Source organism: Notamacropus eugenii, chromosome 6 (assembly GCF_028372415.1).
Source record: "Notamacropus eugenii isolate mMacEug1 chromosome 6, mMacEug1.pri_v2, whole genome shotgun sequence".
In the NCBI taxonomy this organism is placed as follows: Eukaryota; Metazoa; Chordata; class Mammalia; order Diprotodontia; family Macropodidae; genus Notamacropus; species Notamacropus eugenii.
In genome coordinates, this window is record NC_092877.1 from 279,495,478 (window position 1) to 279,520,885 (window position 25,408).

Consider the following 25,408-nt stretch of genomic DNA (forward strand, 5'->3'; position numbering starts at 1 on the left):
AATCACTCATTTCAGTTTTTTTCTTGTTAATGTCAACTTTAAGTCAAAGCAACATTATAAAAGGCAAAATAATTTAGTGAAGAGAGCAACAGAGATGAGACTTGAATTCAGGTCTTCTGATTCAGATTCACTACCTAATTTTCCATAGATACGTCTCTTCAACTCCCCAACATTTATGCTTTTTCATTATTAAAAGGAGAATAACAACATTTATCCTACTTATATGTTTATTGCTGAGAAAAGGGCCCTGGAATGTTGAAAGGTATAAATTACCTTTCATAACTAGTAGTCAGTGGTAACTAAGTAGTATTTCTGTGTCATATTTTGAACTCTATTGCATATTTGTTTCTCAAGAAAGTTAAATTTGCTACTCTGCGCAGCAGCAGCCCTTCTTTCTCCACAGCAGTCAGCTATGACCCCCGACTCTCCAGCAACCATGTCGAAGGGACCCACAGTTGCCACTGATCTTGGTATCACTTACTCTTCCATGGGAGTTTTCCAACATGGGAAAGTGGAGATCATTGCTAATGACCAAGAAAGCAGGACCACCCCCAGCTACATCACCTTCACCAACACAGAACATTTAATCCACAATGCTGCAAAGAATCAAGTTGCAATGAACCCCACCATCACAGTTTTTGATGCCAAACATCTGATTGGTCGCAGATTTGATGATGCAGTCGTACAGTCAGACATGAAGCACTGGACTTTTATGGTGGCAAATGATACAGACAAGTCTAAGGTCCCAGTGGAGTACAAAGGGGAAACCAAAAGTTTCTATCCAGAAGAAATGTCTTCTATGGTCTTGACCAAGATGAAAGAAATTGCTGACGCTTACCTTGGGAAGACTGTCACAAATGCTGTCATCACAGTACCAGCCTATTTCAATGATTCCCAACGTCAGGCCACTAAAGATGCTAGAACCATGGCAGGTCTTAATGTGCTCCGAATCATCAGTGAGCCTACTGCTGCTGCTATGGCTTATGGCCTGCGCACAAAGGTTGGTGTCGAGGGAAATGTGTTGATCTTTGACCCTGGAGGTGGTACTTTCGATGTCTCCATTCTTACCATTGAAGATGGCATCTTTGAGGTCAAGTCCACAGATGGGGACATCCACTTGAGTGGCGAAGACTTTAACAATGGAATGGTCAACTATTTCATTATCATATGCAAGAGAAAGCACAAGAAGGACATCAGTGAGAACAAGAGAGCTGCTTGTGTCTTCGTGTGGCTTGTGAACGTGCAAAATGCACTCTCTCTTCCAGTACCCAGGCCAATATTGAGATTGACTCCCGCTACGAAGGTATCAACTTCTATACATTAATCATTCAAGCCCTTTTCGTAGAGCTGAATGCTGATCTCTTCCGTGGCACACTGGACCCTGTGGAACAGGCCTTAAGAGATACCAACCTAGATAAATCACAGATTCGTGACATCGTCCTGGTGGGCGGTTCCACTCCAATTCTCAAAATTCAGAAGCTTCTGCAAGACTTCTTCAGTGGCAAGTAACTCAACAAGACTATCAGTCCTGATGAGGTTGTTGCTTATGGTGCAGCTGTCCAGGCTGCTATTTTGTCTGGAGATAAATCTGAGAATGTGCAGCACTTTTTGCTGTTGGATGTCACTCCTCTTTCCCTTGGAATTGAAACTGCTGGTGGAGTTATGACTGTTCTGATCAAACGTAATACCACCATCCTCCAAAAGCAGGCACAGACATTTAGCACCTATTGGAACAACCAACCTGGTGTGCTTATTCAGGTTTATGAAGGTGAGAGGGCAATGACAAAGGATAACAACCTGCTTGGCAAATTTGAGCTCACAGGAATCCCCTCAGCACCCAAAGGTGTTCCTAAGATTGAAGTAACATTTGACATTGATGCAAATGGCATTCTCAATGTTTCTGCTGTGGGTAAGAGCACAGGCAAGGAGAACAAGATCACTGTCACCAATGATAAAGGACGTCTGAGCAAGGAAGACATTGAGTGTATGGTCCAGGAGGCTGAGAAATACAAGGCTGAGGACGAGAAGCGGAGAGAGAAGGTGTCTTCCAAGAATTCTCTTGAATCTTATGCTTTTAATATAAAGGCTACAGCGCAGGATGAAAATCTGCAAGGCAAAATTGGTGATGAAGAGAAACATAAGATCCTTGACAAATGTAATGAAATAATCAACTGGCTGGATAAGAACCAGACTGCTGAGAAGGAAGAATTTGAGCATCAGCAGAAAGAGTTGGAGAAGTTCTGCAACCCCATCATTACCAAGCTGTTCCAGAGTTCAGGGGCCATGCCAGGAGGCACACCTGGTGGATTCCCAGGGGGTGGAACAGCCCCATCTGGAGGTGCCTCTTCTGGACCCACCATTGAAGAGGTAGACTAAACAACAGAAGAAAGAGCATTCCACACAGCTTTCCAAAAATTGAAGGACTCAAAATTTGTAGCCAAGGCAGTAGCAGTTTAAAAGTAACACTGAAACTCCTGTATAAATCTGGGCATTCTGAATACTTGAATGTGTGCAGAGAAAGAGAAGTGAACAACATTGCACTTTATCAGTACTATAAACAAGTGGAAATGCAATTCCTGTCATGGAGGATAAAAATTATTTAAAATTAGCACCATAAAAAAAAGAAAAAAAAGAGTTAAATTCAAGATCATGGTAATGTTCATAAAATGGTACTATGAGAAAATCTGTTCATCTCCACTAAGTTAATGCTTATTGTGATAGAAAATTCCTTTTGTAAGCTGAAATTCTCTGATTTAATATTTTTTTGTAGGAACAAGACCTATTTCCTGGAATGCAGTAATTGATTAAGTGCTAATTTTTACTCCTGAAACTGCCATCTGTTTTGTTCTTTACTTACGTTGCTTCACACAAAACCACATTTAGTTATAAAAGGTTAAGGAAACAGCAATTTTGTCTCAACTCAAGGAAAAATAAAAACTTATTTTCCACTCAGTAGCTTTAATGTGACATCTTTTTTTTTTATTTTCAAGCCTTTCATTTGAGTGTAGATGCCACTTAGTAAATAGAATGCTTAGAGTTGAAGTCTGATCCATCCTAGCTATTCAAAATTGCTAATACCAGAACTTGAAATCTAATAAATATCAACCTAAAACTTATGATTATGAAATTGAAAAAAGAAAGTCTCCCTATGGAGATTTATTTTGGGGGGTATTGATGGTGTTTATGTAATCTGAATTAGGATGCTGTAGCTAAAATTGGGATAATTTGGAAATACAAAGTACAGTTTCATGAATAGATAAAAGTTCTAAAATTCCTATTCATACTTATGGTTGAATGAGGAACTACAATAATACATACATATATATGTATATATACATATATATACAAGATATATATTAACTTTAGTAGCAATTGAGTAAATATATGTATACATATATGCATATATGCACATAAGTATACACATATATTTACTCAACTGGTCATAAGAAGTATTGTATATGCATACACACATATATATGTATATATGTGTGTATGTGTGAAAGTCAATCAATTAATATAAGGTAGTTATTTTAAATGTGACATCATAGAATAAGATTTTTTTTGTAAAATTTCTAAAGCTATTCACAAACTATACATTTTAACACTGATTACACAAAAAACAAACTTTGTATTTCAGATAAATCATTCTAGTTTTAACTATTACTTGACTATGAAAAATTTTTACTTTTGCATTTTTACCATAAATTATTTAAACACTTAGTACTTTGCTAGAGTTTAATATTTCTAGCAAATTCCATTGATATTTGAATATATGGATTTCCTTACTGAAAACTGAATTATGCTGGTAAGACTATGTGCTTTTGAACTTTCAGTATTTCATTTGATAATGAACCTTTGATCTGATTCTATTCAACTTTTCATCAGTTACTTAAATTTTCTTTACATAAATGGTAGAAGATGAAAAAGGAGACAAATGTAGATTTTTCTTATTGAAGTGTGTTATTCACTGAGTTAGTTTAACTTTTGTTCCTCCTTTCCATCTAGTACTTCACAATGGTCCAATAAGAGATAAATCTAATGATCATTCTAGATCATGGGACCTTAAGCTGAGATGTGGTGGTAGTGGTGGTGGTGGTGGTAGTGGTGGGGGTAGCAGTAGTAGTAATAGTAGTGGTAGGGGTAGCATTTTGATAACTCTATTTCAATATAATAGGTTTCCTTTGAAATGTACATTTTACCATTAATCATACAAAGGGTCCATAAACCTAATCAGATTCCCAAAGAAGAACATAACACACACAAAAAGCTAAGAGCCCATGTTCTAGTTTTCAAAACGAGCTTTCTTCATTCTCTGGTACATTTCAGGTATTAACCTAGGAGGGGAGCTTTCTAAATCTATTAAGTGATTTAATTTGGCTATTTTATCTGGAAGAAATACTTAACAACATTGACTTTAAATCTAATCACCAAAACACAGAATGTTACAGCTGGAAGGGGGTAATCTGTCTTCCACAATTTATAAGTGCAATAATAAAATCTAAAAAAGCCCAAATGGCAGAAAAGGGGACAGAAAAACAAGGTTTTACATAACTTCTCATTTTGTTTTATTACAACACACTACTAACCACCGGGGGAAATATACAAAAATAAAATGTGCATCTACTTGGGGATTGATGGGGATTGATGGGACCTATGAGGTGATTTTACAGAATTACAGAATATCAGTATTAGAAGGAACCTCAGAAACCTAATTATGACAGCTCCTATTTGGACAAAAATTCCTTTCATAACAGCGGTGATAATTGGTCATTCAGGTATTGATTAAAAACCTCCAGGGATTCTGTAGCAGCTAATATCATTTTGCTACACTACCAATTTTTAGTCAGTATATTCATACACAAAGTGAACTCTTTGCAATTTCTTCTAATTTTCCATCTCTTTCTTCTGGGATTAAACAGAATTGTCTGTTACCATTTCCACCAGAAAGGTTTTTTTAAATACTTGATGACAGTTTTCTTTTTTTCCTTCCTTCCTTCCTTCCTTCCTTCCTTCCTTCCTTCCTTCCTTCCTTCCTTCCTTCCTTCCTTCCTTCCTTCCTTCCTTCCTTTTTCCTTTTCTCTCTCTGTTTCTCTCTGTCTTTCCTTTTTTTTTTCCATCTAGGGAAGGAAATAAACATCTGGTACTGACTATGCCTCAGATGTTGTTCAAAACACTTTACAGACATCTCATTTTTGTGCATTAAATATATTTCAAGCACATATTTTACATATGTCATGTAAGTAGATATGTCAGGTATGTTTATCTATAACTATAGAATTATCTCTCTCTCCGTCTCCCTCCTCTCCTCTCTCTCTCTCTCTCTCTCTCTCTCTCTCTCTCTCTCTCTTTCTCCCTACCCCTCCTTTACCCCTCTATTTATCCTGATATCTGTATATCCAAAATTCTATTTCTGTATCTGAAAGAGCTGAGGTAGAGAGAGGCAAATGATTTGCCTGAGTTCACACAGAAAACCAGAGGCCTTTACTTACGCATTTCTATTAACAGTAAAACCCTATTGTCTTGTTACTGAATTTTGGCCAGTGAAAAATATACGAGTTTCTTCAGAGCATTTTCAGGAAACAATGACTGACTAAAGTAGAATATTAATGTAGCAGGGTAGTCATGGAAAAGTTTGGAAAGAGTGTTCTAATTGTGAAGACCTTAAATACTAGTCAAAGATATTTAGAGCTTCTACTAAATATTATTTCCCAAGAAACTATGAAACAATACTAGAGGAGTCAGGAGACTTGACTTCTCCTAGCTCATGGAGTAATGGGCTATGTTCTTGGAAAAATCAATTACCTTTTCTTTTTTCCCAATTGAAAAATGAAGGGGTTGAATTAGATGATCTCTGAACTTTCTTGATTATAAGATTTCACCATTCTAAAAGTAAGGAGAAAAGGGGCAATCTGAATGAAACCTTTTACAAGAAGTTTACCACTTTCATTTTTCTTAGAATTAGTGTTATTAGAATTAGTAGCCCACAAGGTCTTTCTTGGTTTCTTTTAAGGTTTGATATATATTTCCTTTTTTTAACACTCCCTTTTTTAACAGCAGTACAGTGGAAAGAATGTGAGTCTAAGAAACAATATCTAAGTGCAAATTCACCTCTGATGTTTGCTAGCTTTATAACCTTCTGAAAATAACAGACTCTTTGGGACTCATTTTCTCCTTTAAGAAAGTAACACAATCTTTGATTGCAAAGTACTTTATAAATAATATGAAAACACGAGTGATTTTGGAAAAATCTCATGTTATGGAGACTAAAGTTCAAGAGTGAATAAGTGACTTCATCTTAAAGAGCTCTTTTCCTAATGCCTTTTCTTTCTCTTGTGGCTCTCACTGAGACCTAGCTCCCTCTTATGACACAGCCTACCTAGCTTTTCTTTCATCAATGAATACACTTTCACTCACTGTACTCCAGCTCACTGGTCAAGTTGGAGGAGGTGGAAAACTCCTTTACCCCTCACTGCCACTTCCAAGTTTTCCTCTAATCCTCATTCTGTAACCTCTGTTCCTCTGAGATTCATTCAATCCATATTTACCACTGAATCACAATTTTGGTAGCTGTTGTTTACTGGCCTGTAAAACACTCCTCTTTCCTTAGTGAGTTCGGTGGATGATTGAAAACTTTTCTCTCCTCTAACTCCTGGCCTCACATTAAATAATTTAACGTACATATTACTATCTGCTCAAAAAACTTAATTTCAACTTACTGATTGCTCATGACTTAATCCTCCACCCCACGTCAGTCACATAGAGGTCATATTTTGATTTTACTCTTATGTGCATCATTTCCATTACATCAAACTATTAAATTCGTCTTTCAAATATATTTTACCATTATTTCACCTTTATATTGCAGCCTAACTCATGTCCTTTGTGACCTCCAATCCTCTGACACTTCCATACTTTCCTAGGCCATCCTCTCTGAACAAGCTGTATTTCACTTCTTTTGCCATCTTGACCCCTTGAGGAAATAGTTCAATTCTATAGTTTTTTCTGATCTTGAATCTTGTGTTCTCTTATTGAATTGCTGATTTTGCCCTCAAAGGCATTAGCTTTAAATCACTCCTACCATTCACTGCTCTTACTCCTACACACATACTATTGTATTCAGTAGCAGGGTAAAATCATGTAGGGAAAATCATGAAAGCATAATAATTGAAACCATTACTTATGTTACTCATAATTTCCGTTGTGTAATTCAGAACCACCATTCAACATCCAATTCTATTACAACTCCATACTTTATTCACAATCCCAATCATACAGGGTCTCTTCCAAATTATTTTATTTTCCACTCAATTTTCTCATCACAACATGCAGCTAGTTTAGAGTTCTGGAGTCAAGGAAATCTGAGTCCAAACTTATTAGCTCTGTGACCTTCAGCAAGTCATTTATCTCATTTGCCTCAATTTCCTCAACTGTTAAAAGGAGGGGGGGGCATGACAGCACCTACTTTCCAGATGAAATAATGTTCATGAAGTACTTAGCACAGTCCCTGACTTATATACCTTATTCCACTAACCTTTCCCCTGCATAAGCTGCCATTCAATAGAACTATCTCCCTTGCTGGTCCTCAAATAAGACAGTCTATTTCTCAGCTCTATATGTTTTCTCTGACTGTTGCATATACTTGGAATGCTCTCCCTCCTTATCTCTGTCTCCTAGATATCCTGAATTTCCTCATGTCCTAGACAAAAATCAAACCTTGTAAAGGAAAATTTCCCCATTTTTCCTTATTTCAAAAGCTTTCCATTTGCATTTTGCAATTTTTTCAATATATAGCTTGTTTGCATATAGTTTATTGAAGATATGCTTTCACATTTGACTACGTATTCCTTGAAAGCAGGTACTGCCTATATCTATATATGTATTTGCCCCCTTAGGGATTTTTTTTTATATTAAGGACCAACCAGAGCAATTTGTTTTCCAAACCTACATTGCCTGTCATGTCTCTCTGACCAGGGTAAAGTCTGCTGACTGAGGAAGTTTTGGGGTGATTATTTCAAGTGGGATCAACTTTAGTTAAGAAATGATGCTCAAAATCAAAGACTTAAATTTGTCCTTTTGACATTTTCTGGTCTAAGTAACATGGAATCAGCATGACATGCCTGTTTTCTTTGTACATTTTTTGTTCTGTTTTATGGTAGTAAAATCTAAGAGACAAATACTTGATATAGAATCAGAAAACTAGTACTTTACTACTTCTGCAAGATCTAGGCTTCAGGTTTTTCGTTGTAAGATGAGGTATGGGGGTGGGGTAAAGAAAACAAAAAAAATTAGCAGAGATATCTCAAAGCTCTAAATCTTTGAACTTTAGAGCTGTTTTTTGTAGCATAGTATACTCATTATCTCATTTGATTTTTACATAAACCTTATGAAGTGAATACCATAAAGAGAACCATAGCATTATTTTACAACTTAAAAATGAAAAAACTGAGGTAGGAGTGGTTAATTGATTTGTCCTTTGTCACAATCTAAGGATAGAAGACAAACCCAGGTGTTCCTGCCACTAAGTATTACTTCCATTATACCTTCCTTTCTCTTTGTTTTCATTGAATTGAGTAATTTCTACTTATCTTTAGTCTTCTAATACATCCTTGAATTTCACCTTTGTTCCCATTCATTAGTGATTTGACTTCAAACAGGTGGCTGATTCAAAAATATTTTCCATATTATAATGAAAGCATTTCTGACATGTTTTATTTTAATTAATTTCATTTTTTAAATTTTTTGTGGTGCAGTTCAGTACTTGCTAGAACTGCGATATTTCATCACTCTTTTATGTTTCAAATTTATTTATTAATTTTTAGTTGTCAACATTCATTTCCACAAGATTTTGAGTTCCAAATTTTCTCCCCATCTTTCCCCTCCCCCACCCCAATATGGCATGCATTGTGATTACCCCTTCCCCCAGTTTGTCCTCCTTTTTATCACCTCCCACGCTCTTATCCCCTTCGCCTTCATTTTCTTGAAGGGCAAGATAAATTTCTATACCCCATTGCCTATATATCTTATTTCCCAGTTGCATGTATAAACAACTTTTTTAACATTTGTTTTTAAAGCTTTAAGTTCCAAATTCTCCTCCTTCTTCCCTCCATAACCATCCTCAATGAGAGGGCAAGCAAATCAATATAAGTTATATTTGTGTAGTTATGTGAAACCCTTCTGAAATAGTCATATTGTAAAAGACTAATTATATTTTCCTCCATCCTATCCCACGCCCCAATTATTCTACTTTGGCCCTGTCCCTTTTCAAAAGTATTTGCTTCTGACTACCTACTCTGTCAGTTTCCTCTCCCCTCATTCCTACCCCTTATTCTCTTCCCCACTATTTCCTACAGGGTAAGATTCCCAAATGAGTGTGTATTTTATTCCCTCCTTAAGGTAAATCCACTAAGAGTAAAATTCACTTGTTCCTTCTTACCTCCCCTTTCTTCTCCTCCATTGTGACACCTTTTTCTTGCCATTTTTATGTGAGATAATTTACCTCATTCTGTCTCTCCCTTTCTCCTTCTCCCAATATATTCCTCTCTCAGCCCTTCATTTTATTTTTTTTAAATATCATCCCTTCATATTCAATTCCACCTGTGCCCTCTATCTATGTGTATTTATGTATCTATCTATTTATTTACCCATTTCCTTCAACTTCTCTAATACTGAGAAAGGCCTCATGAGTTACAAATATCTTTCTATGTAGGAATGTAAACAGTTCAACTTTAATAGTTCTCTTAGAATTTCTCCTTACTATTTACTTTTTCATGCTTCTCTGGGTTCTTGTATTTGAAAGTCAAATTCTCTATTTGGCTCTGGTCTTTTCATCAAGAATGCTTAAAAGTGGGGCTGAACCAAGATGGCAGAATAAAAGAAGGAACTTGGTAGAGCTGTCCCTCAAACCTCTCCAAATACCTGTAGAAATGACTATGAATAAATTCTAAAGCTGCAGAACCCACAAAATGACAGAGTGAACCAAATATCTAGCCCAAGACAACTTGGAACGTTGATAGGAGGCATTTATCATAGCAGATTGGGAATGGAATAGAGAGTAGTCTGGTATGGGTTATGCCTGAACAAACAGGGCTAGAGCAGGCCACAGGGGACTGAATCGTGGGCAGTTGTTGCTGTTTCCAGACTTCTCAACTCAAAGGCCAAAGACAGCATACAAGATCAGTGGAAAAACTCAGTTGAGCCTGGTCTGGCTGGGGTACATCCTCAGCCCTGGGGTAGGGAAGGAGGAGACCTTATACAGTAGCAGCAGTGTGGGGGGCAACTGCTTCTGGAGCTCCTGGAGGATCAAGTGACTGATACAAAACCCTTGAAGCTTGGGACAGTGCATCCACTCCCACCTCCACTGGAAACAGAATCCTACCTTGGCACAGAGAAAGTGAGCAAGCAACTCAAAATAAACCAACCTCAGACTATAGAATCTTTCTTTAGTGACAAAGAAGATCAAAACATACCAGAAGAAGACAACAAAGTCAAAGCTCCTACATCAAAAACCTTTAAGAAAAGTATGAATTGCTTGCAGAACATGGAGGAGCTCAAAAAGGATTTTGAAAGTCAAGTAAGAGAAGTACAGGAAAAATTGGGAAGAGAAGTAAGAGTGATGCAATAAAATTATGAGAAGCAAGTCAAAGGCTTGATAAAGGAGATCCTCAAAAATAGTGATGAAAATAAAAGCTTAAAAAATAGCCTAACCCAAATAGCAAAAGAAGTCTAAAAAGCTAACGAGGAGAAGAATGTCCTAAAAAGCTCGATTGACCAAATGGAAAAAGGAGGTCCAAAAGCTCATTAAAGAAAATAATTCCTTAAAAATTAGTATGGAACAAATGGAAGCTAATGACCTTATGAGAAATGAAGAAATTATAAAACAGAACTAAAAGAATAAAAAAATAGAAGACAATGTGAAATATCTCTTTGGAAAAATTACTGACCTAGAAAATGGACCCAAGAGAGATAATTTAAAAATTATTAGACTTCCTGAAAGCCATAATCAAAAAAAAAAAATAGGCTAGATATAAACTTTCAAGAAATTATCAAGGCAAACTGCCCTGATATTCTAGTTAGGTTTTGTGCATCCTTGTCCATTTGTCCAATTTTCATTTTTAAGGAGTTGATCTCTTCAGTGAATTCTTCTTTCATATTTTTAAAATCATTGGCCAGTTTTTCTTCTATTTCTCTTATTTGGCTTTTAAAATCCATCTTGAGCTCTTCCAAGAATGCTCTTTGGGCTTGAGACAAATTCATATTCCCTTCTGAAGTTTCAGATGACAGTACAATCTCAATGCTGACTTCTTTGGTATTCGTGTTTTGGTCCTTGTTCCTATAGAAAGATTCTATGGTCTTTTCTTTTCTGTTTTGCTTCTTACTCATTGTGATAACCCTTTTACTGGCTTTTAAAGTAGATCTCTGCTTCAGGGGCACAGGGGGCTCTATTCCACAGTTCTTGCACCTAGAACTTGAGGCTTTGGGTGTTGTGGTCTCTGATTCTTTCAGCTAGAAGCTAAAATGCTGCACCTTACCTGGTGCTGAGCAGGCTGGTGTTCAAAAGCAGAGGCCAGGTTTTTCTGGGTTTCCCCAGAGTTATCCTGGAACTAACTGCTTTAAGTGTGGGGGAGGGGTGATCTGACCACAAGAGGTCTCCTCTGCTGAGCTAGATCACAAGCAAGTTCAGCAGTTTTGAACCTGTCTGCACTAGTTCTTCCCAATTTCCCTGGGGTGCTGAGGCACAACTGAGGTCCTGGTGTTGGTGATTGTGGGGCTCCACCCCCTGGTGTTCAGGATCTCCTCCCAGTTAGCTGAGGTAGGCTGTCTGGGACAGCTCTGGTCCTGCATTGGTCCCTTTAAACCACAGCAAGAGGGACCCGCCTCCCTCTTTTGCAATTTTCCTAGCCTCATACACTAAGAGACTGTTTCCCACTGTTCCAGGATTATTCCTGGGAAAATATTTTATGGGTTTTTCAAGGTCAACAAGGGGAGGAGTAGAGTATTTACAGATCACTCCACCATCTTGGCTCCTGGAAGCTTAAGTAGGTGACTTACAGACATTTAATCTGCGGGGTGATAGTCTCAGGAGCAGCTGCTGCGGTTACCTGAGGCTCCAGTCTCTCTTTCTTGGTCCACTGGACTCCTGTCATGGGGTGATATGCCCGAGATTCCACAGTATGTCCACTACCTCACACCACCCAGGGCTTCCTGCTCGGTCCTGCCATAACAGGGACCATGCTGGCACAGCCTGTGTGCTGTGTGCTGTGAGCTCCTCCAGCCCCATGAAACAGATCCTTCCCATTGACCTTCAAGTCTGTCCTGAGCTGGAAATCTGCCACAGTCTGACTCCTTTTGGATTGTTCCACTCCAAAATCTGTTCAAATTCTCTTTTCAAAGGTATCTGAAGGAGTTTGTCTTAGAGCATAGGTTAGTAATTACTCTCACTCTACCATCTTGGCTCTGCCTGCTACCCTGATAGTCTAGAATGAGAGGGTAAAATAGAAATTCAAAGAATCCACTGATAGCCTCTTGAAACAGATTCCAAAGGGAAAACTCCTAGGAATATTGTAGCCAAATTCCACAGTTCTGAGGTCCAGAAGAAAAGGGAATCAGGATGGAAGTCTAAAAGGAAGTACAGACAGACAGGCAGAATGCTTTTGAAAGTCATGTATAGAATTTAATATATACTTTTTATGTAACCATTATGAAATGTAGATTCATGGTTTCACAAATAATCCTCTTTTTATGTTCTGTTTCCTATTTGGGTACACTTTTTTTTGGTAGTCAAAGCCAAAATTTAAAAATGAAATTTAAAAAACTAAGTGTATCCTCTCAATAAAATTCATGTAAAAATTTTTTAAAAAGTCTGTTTTTCTCCTGAAGGATTATACTCAGTTTTGCTGAGTAGGTGATTTTTAGTTTTAATCCTAGCTTCTCTGATGTCTGGAATATCATATTCCAAGTCCTTTGATCCGTTAATATAGAATCTACTAGATCTTGTGTTATGTTGGTGGTGTTTCCACAATACTTGAGTTGTTTCTTTCTGGCTGCCTGCAATATTTTCTCCTTGACCTGGCAACAATGGAATTTGGCTCCAATATTCCTAGGAGTTTTCCTGTTAGAATTTCTTTACAGAGACAATTTCTTTCCATTTCTATTTTTTTTGATCATGACTTTCATATGGTTAAATAATTTTTAAATTCTATCTCATGGACCTATTTTCCAGGTCAGTGGTTTTTCTAATGAGATATTTCACATTGTCTTCTTTTTTCTTTCTTTTCATTTGGTTTCATAATTTCTTGATTTCTCATTAGCTTCCATTTGCTCCCTTCTAATTTTGAAGGAATTATTTTCTTCAGTGAGCTTTTGGACGCCCTTTACCATTTCAGCAATTCTGCTTTTTTAGGGCACTCTTTTACTCACTGGATTTTTGGACTTCATTTGCAATTTGGGTTAATCTATTTTTAAGGTTTTATTTTCTTTGATATACTTTGGGGTCTCCTTCAGCACATTGTTGATTGATTTTCATGATTTTCTTTCATCATTCTCAGTTCTCTTCCCAATTTTTCCTCTAGTTCTCTTATTTGATTTTCAAAATCCTTCTTAAACTCTCCCAAGTTATGTGACTAATTTATATTTTTCTTGGAGGCTTTTGATGTGGAAGATGTGACTTTGCTGTCTTCTTCTGGTTGTATGTTTTGATCTTCTTTGTTACCAAAGTAAGATTCTATAGTCTGAGTTCTTTTACAGTATTTACTTTTCTTCCAAGCCAAATTCTTGACTTTCTAACTCTTTGTCAAGGCAGCACTCTGCTTCCAGTGGGAGTGGGAGTGGGGGTTGGTGTACTGTCCCAGGCTTCAGGGATTTTTTATCATCTGCTCAATTCCCCCACCATCTGTGGGTCTAGATCTCCATAAGCAGCCTCTGCTGTTGTTGCTACTTCCATCACCACCACCCCCACTGCCCTGGGGCTGAGCCCAGACCCATTCGGTCTGGCTGCTTCTCTTTCACCCAGGTCCCATAGAGTTTTCCCACTGACCTTTTGGAGTTTGTGGGTTAAGAAGTCTACAAACTACCACAACTGGCAATAATTCAACCCCCTGAGGTCTGCCCTGGCAAGTCTGTGCTGGTGTGACCCACACCAGAATGTGTTCTGCTCTATGCCAGCTGCAATAGACCCTTCTTATTGACTTTCCAGGCTGTCTTCAGCTGGGGATGTTTCACTTTGTCATTTTGTGGGTTCTGTAGCTCTAGAACTTGTTTACAGTCATTTTTACCAGTATTTGGAGGGCTTTGGGGAAGAGCTCAGGGAAGCCTCTGCTTTTAGTCTGCTATTTTGGCTCTGCCTCCTTAGCTCTCTTTTAGAAGGCAGCATTTATCTGCTACACTCAGGAATGGGACTATGGAGGATTTGTCCTCTTTCTTAAGTGTTCTTCTATGTATGTATGTATGCATGCATGCATACATACATACACATATGCATATGTATGCAGACATATGTATGTGTAATATATAACATTTATTTTAGAAAATAACTATTTTTTTTTAAATTTATATCATCCTATACAACGCCAGCACATAAGCTTCAGTTTTCTTCATAGTAGCCTTTTGGTGTATGGCCATTATGAGTACTCATAAAAATTTCTGAGCATCCTATGGAATACTTGTTTCTGGTTTCTTTGAGTGCATGATATCAATAGCATAATTGGTTTTCTATTGGGTTCTCCATGGAGAACATATGAATTCTCCTTCCATTAAAATACAATTTTATGTCTTTTGCTTTCATACATATTGATAGTACCCATATTGATCTGGTTCATTGATTCTTGAAATACAAAGTTCATTTATGTTTAGATTATATCTGACACATGAAATGCCACTTAAAAGTTGCATTAATCATTATGGTCTAAAAGCTGAGATACTTCCCAGTTTTATCCCCATTTTTGCCACATCATTTAGGATGTAAGAAAAGAATAACATAAGACTGATAATAATTGGATGGTAGTTAGATTGCTGCATAGTATCAATAATAACTAACATGGATATAGTGCCCACTCTGTACCAGGTAATTTGCTAAGCACTTGATAAATAATATCTCATTTGATAGTCACAAATATTCTGAGGTATAGGAGCAATTTTTATCCCAATTTTACACATGACTAAACTGAAGCAAATTGATTTAAGTTACTCTTCTAGCCTCAGAAAGTCAGTGGGTGTCTGGGTTCAAAGTTGTCTTCCTGACTATAGAACTAGTTCTTTATCCACTGCAGCACATAGCTACCATATCAATTATATGTGTAAGAAATGGGGCAAAATATATCAAAGGAATATTTAATCTGGAAAGAAGGTATTACAGTCATCTAGGAAAAGCAAACTTTGGGTAACTGTACTGATGCAGTGTTGCAGTTAGCTTGAATCGGCTGGCAAAAGCTGATTGTTAAACTTTGAGTATCTTTAATTTAGAAATTAATAAATACTATAAATTCGTACTTAAACTGTTTTCTTGGTTGTCAAGACAGAAAAAGAAACATGGAGAAAATGTTAATAATGCTTATTCAGTTGAATATATGTGTTTCACGTGTGTGGACAACTGGTTGTTAAATATTCATTATCTCTTTACCCAACTTCTACTCTTCTACATACACATGATATTAAAAGATCCAGAATAAATGATATAATGTGCTGAACAGATATTCTACATCATATGACTAGGATGAGAACCACATAGAATGAAAAATCTCACATGGGATGTAATTTGCAGCAATGAATTAATTATCTGCCTCTATACTATCACAGATCCATCAAAGGACCTACTCCTGGATAAAATGAAAAGAGATAGATTGTAAGATTGACTTCACAAAATGATACATGATCATGAAAGAAATGAAGCTTTTATAAGAATATAGAAAATATCAGTATTTTAACTTACATGGTATTCTTCTTTAGAGTACTTACAGCATGTATATTTTCTCATTAGGTCATCAAGCAAGATGCAGATATATTAAGTGATTCTCCCCAGGCTTCTAATTATGATGTATGGAACCAAGACTTGAAACTAAGTCTCCCACCTTTTAGTTCAATGTTCTTTACACACACACACACACACACACACACACACACACACACACACACACACACAAAATGTGAGTCCCTAAAATGTCTAATCTTCAAGAAAAGCCACCAAGGCAGAGCTCTGAACCAATAACCATTTATTAAATGAACCTGGCCCCCTTTATTGAATAGGATTCCAGATCTTTCTCACATTCTGAGATGTCTCCTTCCTCCAGGACTTTAGCTTTATAGTGCTTGATGCCCAGACAATACAGATGAAGCAAACTAAAACTACAGAATCTCATTGGTTGATAGACCTTGCCCTTACCCTTCTGAGAGGGTCTACACAAAATACTCAATCACATTTGCAGACAACTGAGCCATTGGGCAGAACTTGACAGAACTATCTTGACCTTTAAGGAAGTCCTACCAAGGCAGTGAGCAGATCCATGGACTGGGCTGATAAACTGGGCGGATGTCAAAATATCTACCTGGGCTGATGGGTCAGTAGAAAGGCGGGCCACAGGCTACCAAACAGTGTCACTCATTGGCCAAATGCTCATAGCCATGTATCCATGCTGGACATGAGGAAGAGTGATCAAGAGTAGAGAGGTAATGAAATAGCTGGAGGACTTTCCATATCAATGAGTCACCTCTGTAATTCTGGGGTTGGCCTCCTATTCAGTAGGAATAAAGCGTGGAGGTCCTCTAATTAGCTTCCTATGATTAAGTGAACTTCATAACAAGCAAATGAATTTGTAGTGAATTTACAATTATGCAATTTGCAATTTGGGGACTTTTACAGGAGAATGGAGATTTTTAATAAGAAAGAACAAATTGTATTTAATTATCCCTTAGTGTGCATGAGTTGATTAACTAATTGTAAATTGATCAATGTATATTGATAAAGCCTATAATGTTAATAATTATTAACAATCACTACTTCTATGAAATCACAAGCTGATTAATACTGATTGGGATAAAATACATATCCAATTAAAATGATCTATTTCAATACATATACTTACACACTTTCATATGTATAACACAAACATATATGCACACATGTGTGTATATATATATATATATACACATGTATATGTGTAACAATAATAAGAAAGCTGAATAAATGACCCCACATGCAAATTTGCCTGTGAATACATTTCTGATATCATAGAAAGAAATTTATATTTGTTATTTGGTGAATTGGGTTCAAATTCTAATTTAGATATGTTATTATGTGACCTTGAGGAAGTCATTCAACCAGCCTTAAAGATTTGGCCTCGTTATCTATAAAATCAAAGGGGCTGGACTACATGACCTGTAAGTTTCTTACCCCTACATTCATGACCCAGCATTTTATGCAATTCTCGCAACCAGTAGCTAGAGCTGAAAAACAGAGTTAAACTTTTCTATCCAACTTTAAAGGCTTTTTTCTATTTCTGCCTTTTGACCAGATCACTCCAGCCCAAAGTGAGGGTCACTGAATTTGCCATGCTTAGTATCCGTACCACTTATCACTTAAGCAAAGGTTGTTGTGGGACTTGCTTCAATACTGTAATACTATTTTGTATGTTTAATGACCTCTTTCACTTTACTTTAATTTTCCATATCTTGTTAAGCAGTGAGGCAGTGGAGTGGATGGGATTCTCAGCCTGGAGACAGGAAGAATGAAATTCAAAGTCAAAGTTCAAATCTTTCTTCAGATACTGTAAGTTATGTGGCTCTGGGTAAGTCATATAACTCTCAGCCTTAGTTTCCTTATCTCTAAAATGAGGAGTATGGAATCTATGGTCTCTAAGTTCTTCTTTAACTCTAAATCTACAGTTTATTATTATTTAACTTATTTTGCTCTTTTTGGAACTTAACCAGTCTGAAAAATTGGCATTCGAACACATTTTTTTTTAAATCTATGATTTATCAGGTGGATAGTTGACTTTTGGTAGAGTGAGGAGGACTGTGAGGAGTATGAGAAGGGATGCTGTTGGAAATGGTTTTGAGAAATTCTGATTAAGAAGTGATATTGAAAAATCTTTCCTTTATTATTCTTGTTGCCACCATTTCTGCCTCTTTCTCAATTAGGAATATGAATATTTAATGATTGGTCCTTTTAGAGAAGGTTTTGGGGATATTTTGAGATGAGCTCAGGATTAGCATGAGCAAAAGACCTGAACATTTGCTCTGTCTTTCAGGATGTAAAAGGCTGATCCATCTAATAATTGCAGCAAATTGCCCTCCTCCTCGATCTTTAATATTTAGCAAATACTCTTCCCCCGTGTTAGAAACAGAAGGCTAAGGCCTAATGGAGGCCAAAGAGTAAATGATCCATTCCCAGTTCTCGCTTAACACAAGTAATTGGTAACCACTGCTTAATTTGCAAATTTCTGATTGAAATTCTAAGCTCTGATAAATTAAATGAGCTTGAACAAAAGACAGCAGAACTGCTACTGTCTTTAGATGTCAAGAAGTTTAAAATGCATTAGACTTTGAATGCTAACGATCCCTCCTATAGTCTGAAACAAATCATATTTGCAATCAGAAAGCAATCAATATATAGCACCAAAGGATTATGATATAGTCCCAGAAGATTTTAAATTTTAAGTTCCATATAATTTGAAAGAAAATTCTGCTTTATGAGACAATATTGATAAGATTTACTTAAGTGAGTGAGGGCTAAGATTTCTACACAGGAGAAAAATCTCCAGATATCCAGAGACAAGAAAGAAATCCTACCAAAAGTTATTTTGTTTACTTATTTTACTTGGATAAGTACATAAGAAGTGTGTTTGCTCAATTAAAAAACAGAAAATGGCAAGATGATTTCAATGTTAGAAAATTCTTACTCAGTAACATTATAGAAACCCCAGGGTTGGACTGGGGTGGGAGGTACTGATTGAGAGAAGTAGAGGATATTTCCTGTTATTGTATTTGCACTACTTATTGAAATGTATTTATCATCACTATAAAATATTTTAAATTTGAGAAAAAAATTATCTGTATCATTTATCTCTAACATCTAAAATCTCTAATACTTCCTGTTTCTGTGCTCATGACGTTTTTCTGTGCATGTCAATTGTGATAGTTGACATTTGTATCATATTCATAATTCTTCAAAATATTTTATTTAATCCAAATGACACATGTATCAGATCTATATTTTTATTCCCCAGGATCTAGTAAAGTGTTATGCACAAAGTGACCACTTAATAACCACTTACTAATTGATTCACTAGTACTCTCTCCTTCAATTTACCTTGTATTGTTCCTATTTGGGTAGAACAGTATCCCCCTAGTAGAATATAATCTCCTTGATTTAATAAATTATTCCTTTATTGTCCTTGTATTCTCATTATAATATATAATATCTAGCACAGGCTAGGTGTTTAATAAGTGTTGTGTTTTTTTTTTTCTTTTTTTACTCTCACAGCCATTCTATGAGACTGGCAATATGTAAACTATCATCCATTTAAGAAATGATGTAACTGAGATTTCATTAAGTTGCATTCCTAGGATCACATTAAAAGGCTTTAGTAATACTGAAATTCAAGTTCGGCTATTTCTAAGTCCAGCAGTCATTCCATTGGCTACACCTTTCTACGTCAAAATATCCATATATTTTTAACATTTTCTAGATAGAGTACTTTGAAAAACATTGACACATACATTATTCCCACTAAGCACACACACATGCATGCACACACACAAATATGTTAATGTATAATCTGTTTTAGTAAATATAACAACACATACATATATACACATGTACATATTATATATACATAAGAAATATATACACACATGCATGCATACATGCACACATGTATGTGTGTGCGTTATTTTGAACTAGAAGAGTGTACATAAAGACTAATTATTAATTTACTAGTTTCTTGACTGTTGGTAATTAATTTAACTATTTTGAGTCTCAGTTTTTTCAATGATTAAATTATGGGGTTGGAGAAGATGGTGTCAAAGTCCCATACTGCCTCAGAATGTATGATTCTAGGAACCTTAAAATGATAATAGTAAAATTTGTTCTACCTAACCTCCAATATTGTTGTGTTCTTATTTTAAATTAATTTATTTAACTTTTAACATTCATTTTCACAAAATTTTTGGTTCCAAATTTTCTCCCCATTTGTCCCCTCCCCCTACCCCAAAACACCGAGCATTCTGATTGCCCCTATCACCAAACGGCCCTCTCTTCTATCATCCCTCCCTTCCCTTGTCCCCACCTTCTCTTTTGTCCTGTAGGGCCAGATAACTTTCCATACCCCTTTACCCATATTTCTTTGTTGCGTTCTTTTTTTACAGAAAGATCTTCTAAAGCCTAAAGCATTATGTAAATATGGAGTATATTTTTTTAATCCACACCCCAATGCTACAAAGGAACACTTTAGCACAAATGGAAAAATATTGCTCAAGAATAGTCAGAAAAACTATTTTCTTTCATGGCCAAGACTCCTAGTGAAAATGCATAGATTTGATAGTCCCAACATAAGAATATTTTTGCTATTGCTTCCTTAAACTTCCCTAAACTTCCTTCACTTAAACTGGGCTTTGATTCAAAGTTTTAACAACTGGCAAATCTATCATCAATCTATGCATCTATCCATCTATCTATCATCTCACAAGCTCTCTCTATATATACCTGTGTATGTATATACACATAACATATATAACATAGCAATCAGAAACAAAGAAAAAGAGAGAGACAAACAAATAGTGACAGAGAGAGAGATATAACAAAGAGAGAGTGAGAGAGGGAGGGCAGAGGGAAGGAGAGAGTTAGGGAACAGTTTTACACGAGGTCTACCTGGTGATGAGATTTGGTAGAATGGATAGGGATGGGGTGAAATATTACTTTTGTAAATTATAAAGACAGTCAGAATTTTATTATCACAGGAATGCTTCTTTTTTAGGAACCACAGATCAGCTCTTGAGTGGATTACAGCCATATGCCCAACATCTGCTTCTCTGAGTCACACATGGCTTTTTGATGAAGCAAAGACAAGGTCTTACTATACTTAAAAATCATATGACTGCAGTCTCAGAACAGTAGTTAAATCATTTCAGTTGCTAGATGGACACTCAGCAAAATAAATTTCCATGGGTTTTTAGGATAATTTTGCTGAGTTTTTGGTTTGGTTTTTTTTTTTTTTTTGCATATCTTTTCCAGTGTTGGTATATAAAATTTCTTCAATAGGAATTCCTCATGTTAACGAAATTGCAAGACTTATCTAATAATAAAAAATAATAAATATATGCTCCTTAATGACATCAGGTAATCTTTCTATAACTGGATTAGAACCGCAATTCTTTATAGGTCAATCATGAAAGATGAAGCATACCTAACATGACTATGAGAATGATCAATGAAATTAAATAATAACTACATAACTCCTTTCCTTATATTTTAATCACTGTTGTGAGGCTATGGTATCAATGTAGACACTATAAATTGCGTGATTGTATACTAAACTCTAAGAAAAATTTGTATGGAACATAATTTTTGCAAATTCTGTTTACCTCACCTCTTTTAAAATGTTTCTATTAAACTATAATTTAAATAAATGGCAATTAACTCAGCATTGTTTGTTAATAAATATAGACATTGTACTTGCTATGCATTCATAATGACAAAACAGCCCATTCCAATGAAGGAAGATTCATTTGCTTAATTGAATAGTTATTATTATTGAATAAAGTCAAACATTTTATTGAATTATACTAAGTACTTAAAATGGTACAGTATCTTTGAATGCAAATTAGGAAACTCTAGGCAATTTAAAGTCTGAATTTGTTTTCTCAATTTCTTATTCAGAATAAAATTATTTTAGATTAACATCAAGTTATGGGGGGCGGAGCCAAGATGGCGGAGTGAAAGCAACGACTCACCTAAGCTCCTGGAAAAACTCCTCTGGATATCTCGGGGGGGAGAGTCTGACCAGACTTTGGAGGTGTAGAATCCAGTGGGTGACGGACTTTGACGGATTCGGAGACCAGGCTGGACCGGAGGGTCCACGGGAGGGATCTGTACCGCGGGGGTAAGACCCCGGCGCACAGCGCAGCAAGGTCGGCGCGACAGGGTGGAGGGGACCAGAGGAGCCCAAGAGTAGCGGGCGAGACCAGCGGAGCAGGAGATAAGCCAGGCCGAGCCAGTGAGAGCCGCTGAGTGCCAGACATCAGCGCAGCAGCCCTTGAAATCTTCAGCCTGAAGACGGACTTCGGTGGGTCACTACTTGAACTTCCAGGAACTGGGATGGCAGAGTGATCAGTAAGTGCTCTCTCCTCCCCCCTGATGACCGTGAGGGAACCATAAAATTCTTCCCCAGATTAATCCTGGATCAGAGGGAACAGCAGAAGGGGGCGGGTGGTCTCATAACACCAGAGGCTGGAAAAGTGGCAAAGGGGTATTCTTCCTATGGTAGCGGAGACGGCTGGAGGGACAGACGACCCAGGGCAGAGAAAATTCGCACTGAGACCCAGGCAAGCCTCAGAGCCGGGAGACGAGCCCCAGGAGGGGTGGGAACACGCGTTAGCTTCTAGGCGTGCCCCAGCCCTCCAGGGGAAAAGGGAAGACAATAGGGAAGCTGGGATCACCATCCCCTGACCTTGCCTTTGCCTCAAGTCAGTTGAGGAGATATCCTGAGGACAGACCACCCCTCCCACATACCTAACAAGCTAACCCCAGGGCTGATCTGGGAAACAAAAAACAAAAGCCTGCTTTTAGCCTAGACACACATCAGCTCAACTTAAAGATCTGTACCTTCTGACTGAAAGAACCAAAAGCTACAACACTCAGACAACATCATGAATCGGAAAAAGCAGACGAAAAGTGAAAAAAACATAGAATCTTTCTATGGGGATAAGGACCAAAACACAAACACCAAAGAGGTTAGAGCTGAGACTGTACTTCCATCTGAAACCTCAGATGGGACTATGAATTTCTCACAAGCACAACTAGATTACCTGGAACGTCTGAAGGATATAAAAGAAAAACTGGCCAATGATTTTAAAACTATAAAAAAAGAATTCACTGATGAGAACATCACCCTGAAAAAGAAAATTGAAGAAATGGAAAAGTAAGTTCAAAAACTAACTGGAGAGAATAATTCCCTAAAAGGAAGAGCTAATCAAATGGAAAAGGAAACCCAAAACCTAATTGGGAAAATTGATCAGATGGAAAAGGAAACCCAAATCCTAACTGGGAAAATTGGTCGAATGGAAAAAGAAGTACAAAAATTAAATGGAGAAAATAGCTCCTTAAAGGGAAAAATTGGCCAAATGGAAAAGGAGAAGGAAAAGCTAACTGAAGAAAACACTACGATGAAGATTAGAATTCGGCAAGTAGAAACTAATGACTCAATGAGGCAACAAGAATCAGTCAAACAAAATCTAAAGAATGAAAAGATAGAAGAAAATGTAAAATATTTAATTGGAAAAACAACTGACCTGGAAAATAGATCCAGGAGAGAAAATCTAAGAATTATTGGCCTGCCAGAAACCCATGATGAAGAAAAGAGTCTGGACAATATCTTCCAGGATATCATCAAGGAAAACCGTCCAGAAGTACTAGACTCAGAGGGCAAAATAGTCATCGAAAGAATCCACCGTTCCCCTCCCGAAAGGGATCCCAAACTCAGAACCCAAAGAAATATAGTTGCCAAATTCCAGAGCTATCAAGTGAAGGAGAAAATACTACAAGCAGCCAGAAAGAAACAATTCAAATATCAAGGACACACAGTCAGGATCACACAGGACCTTGCAGCTTCTACATTAAAAGATCGAAAGAATTGGAACCCAATATTCCGTAAGGCAAAGGAGTTGGGACTCCAACCAAGGATCAACTACCCAGCAAAGTTCAGCATAACATTTCAGGCAAGGAGAAAGTCATTCAACGAAATAAGGGATTTCCAGAGCTTCCTGATCAAAACACCAGAACTCAATAGACAATTTGATCTTCAAATGCAGGTCTCCAGAGAATCATAAAAAGGTAAACAGAGGGGAAAAAACAAAAACAAAAACTTGCTACTCAATTAGGGCAAACTGTTTACCTCCCTATAAGGGAAGATGATACCTGTTAATCTTGACAACTGTGCAGCTATTATGATAAAAGGGATATATGTAGAGGGAACGGGCATAAAGTAAATGATGTCATGTCAAAAATATGATTTAAGCAATTGATAAATGGTCAAAGGATATGAACAGGCAATTTTCAGAGGAAGAAATTAAAGCTATCTATAATCATATGAAAAAATGCTCTAAATCACTATTGGTTAGAGAGATGCAAATCAAAACAACTCTGAGGTACCACATCACACCTATAAGATTGGCAAACATGACAGAACAAGAAAATGATAAATGCTGGAGAGGATGTGGGAGAGTTGGAACACTAATTCATTGTTGGTGGAGCTGTGAGCGCATCCAACCATTCTGGAGAGCAATTTGGAACTATGCCCAAAGGGCTACAAAAATGTGCATACCCTTTGACCCAGCAATATCGCTACTAGGACTATATCCCCAAGAGATCATAAAAATGGGAAAGGGTCCCACATGTACAAAAATATTTATAGCAGCACTCTATGTAGTTGCCAAAAACTGGAAGTCAAGGGGATGTCCATCAATTGGGGAATGGCTGAATAAATTATGGTATATGAATGTAATGGAGTACTATTGTGCCATAAGAAATGATGAACAAGAAGACTTCAGAGAGGCCTGGAAGGACTTATATGACCTGATGCTGAGTGAAAGGAGCAGAACCAGGAGAACTTTATGCACAGCAACAACCACAGTGTGTGAGAGTTTTTTCTGGTAGACTTAGATTTTTGTAATAACGCAAGAACTTCTTACCAAAAAAAAAAAAAAAAAATCCCAATGGAGGATCTCAAGGCAAAAAAGCCTGCCACACTCAGAGAGAGAATTATGGAAGTCACTCACATATTGTAGCAGATCATGTTTGTGTATGTGTATGTGTTTGTGTATCATGTTCTGATTTGTTATATGATTTCTTTCATTTATCTTAGTCTGACTACATAGCATGACTATAGTGAAAATATACTCAATAGGAAAGTATATGTAGAATCTATACAGAATTGTATGCAGTCGTGGGGAGGGAGGGAGGTAGTGGGGGGTGGGTGGGGAGGGATAAAATCGCAATTGTATGGCAGTGATTGTTAAACATTAAAAAAAATAAAAAAATTAATAAAAAAAATATGATTTAAGTATGAGAAGGGAATGTAATAGGAGGTGTGGAAAGGGGGAAGCAGAAAATGGCAAATTATATCACAAGAAGAAGTACAAAACTATAGTAGAGGGAAGGAGGGGAGGGAGATGAGCATTGTTTGAGAGGTACTCTCATCTGATT

General features: G+C 36.9%; 1 pseudogene; it reads left to right on the forward strand.

Moving 5' to 3' along the window:
* The first annotated feature begins 412 nt into the window (after positions 1-412).
* The window catches only part of LOC140512358 (lysine-specific histone demethylase 1A-like), a 75,033-nt pseudogene continuing 50,037 nt past the window's right edge, over positions 413-25,408 (forward strand).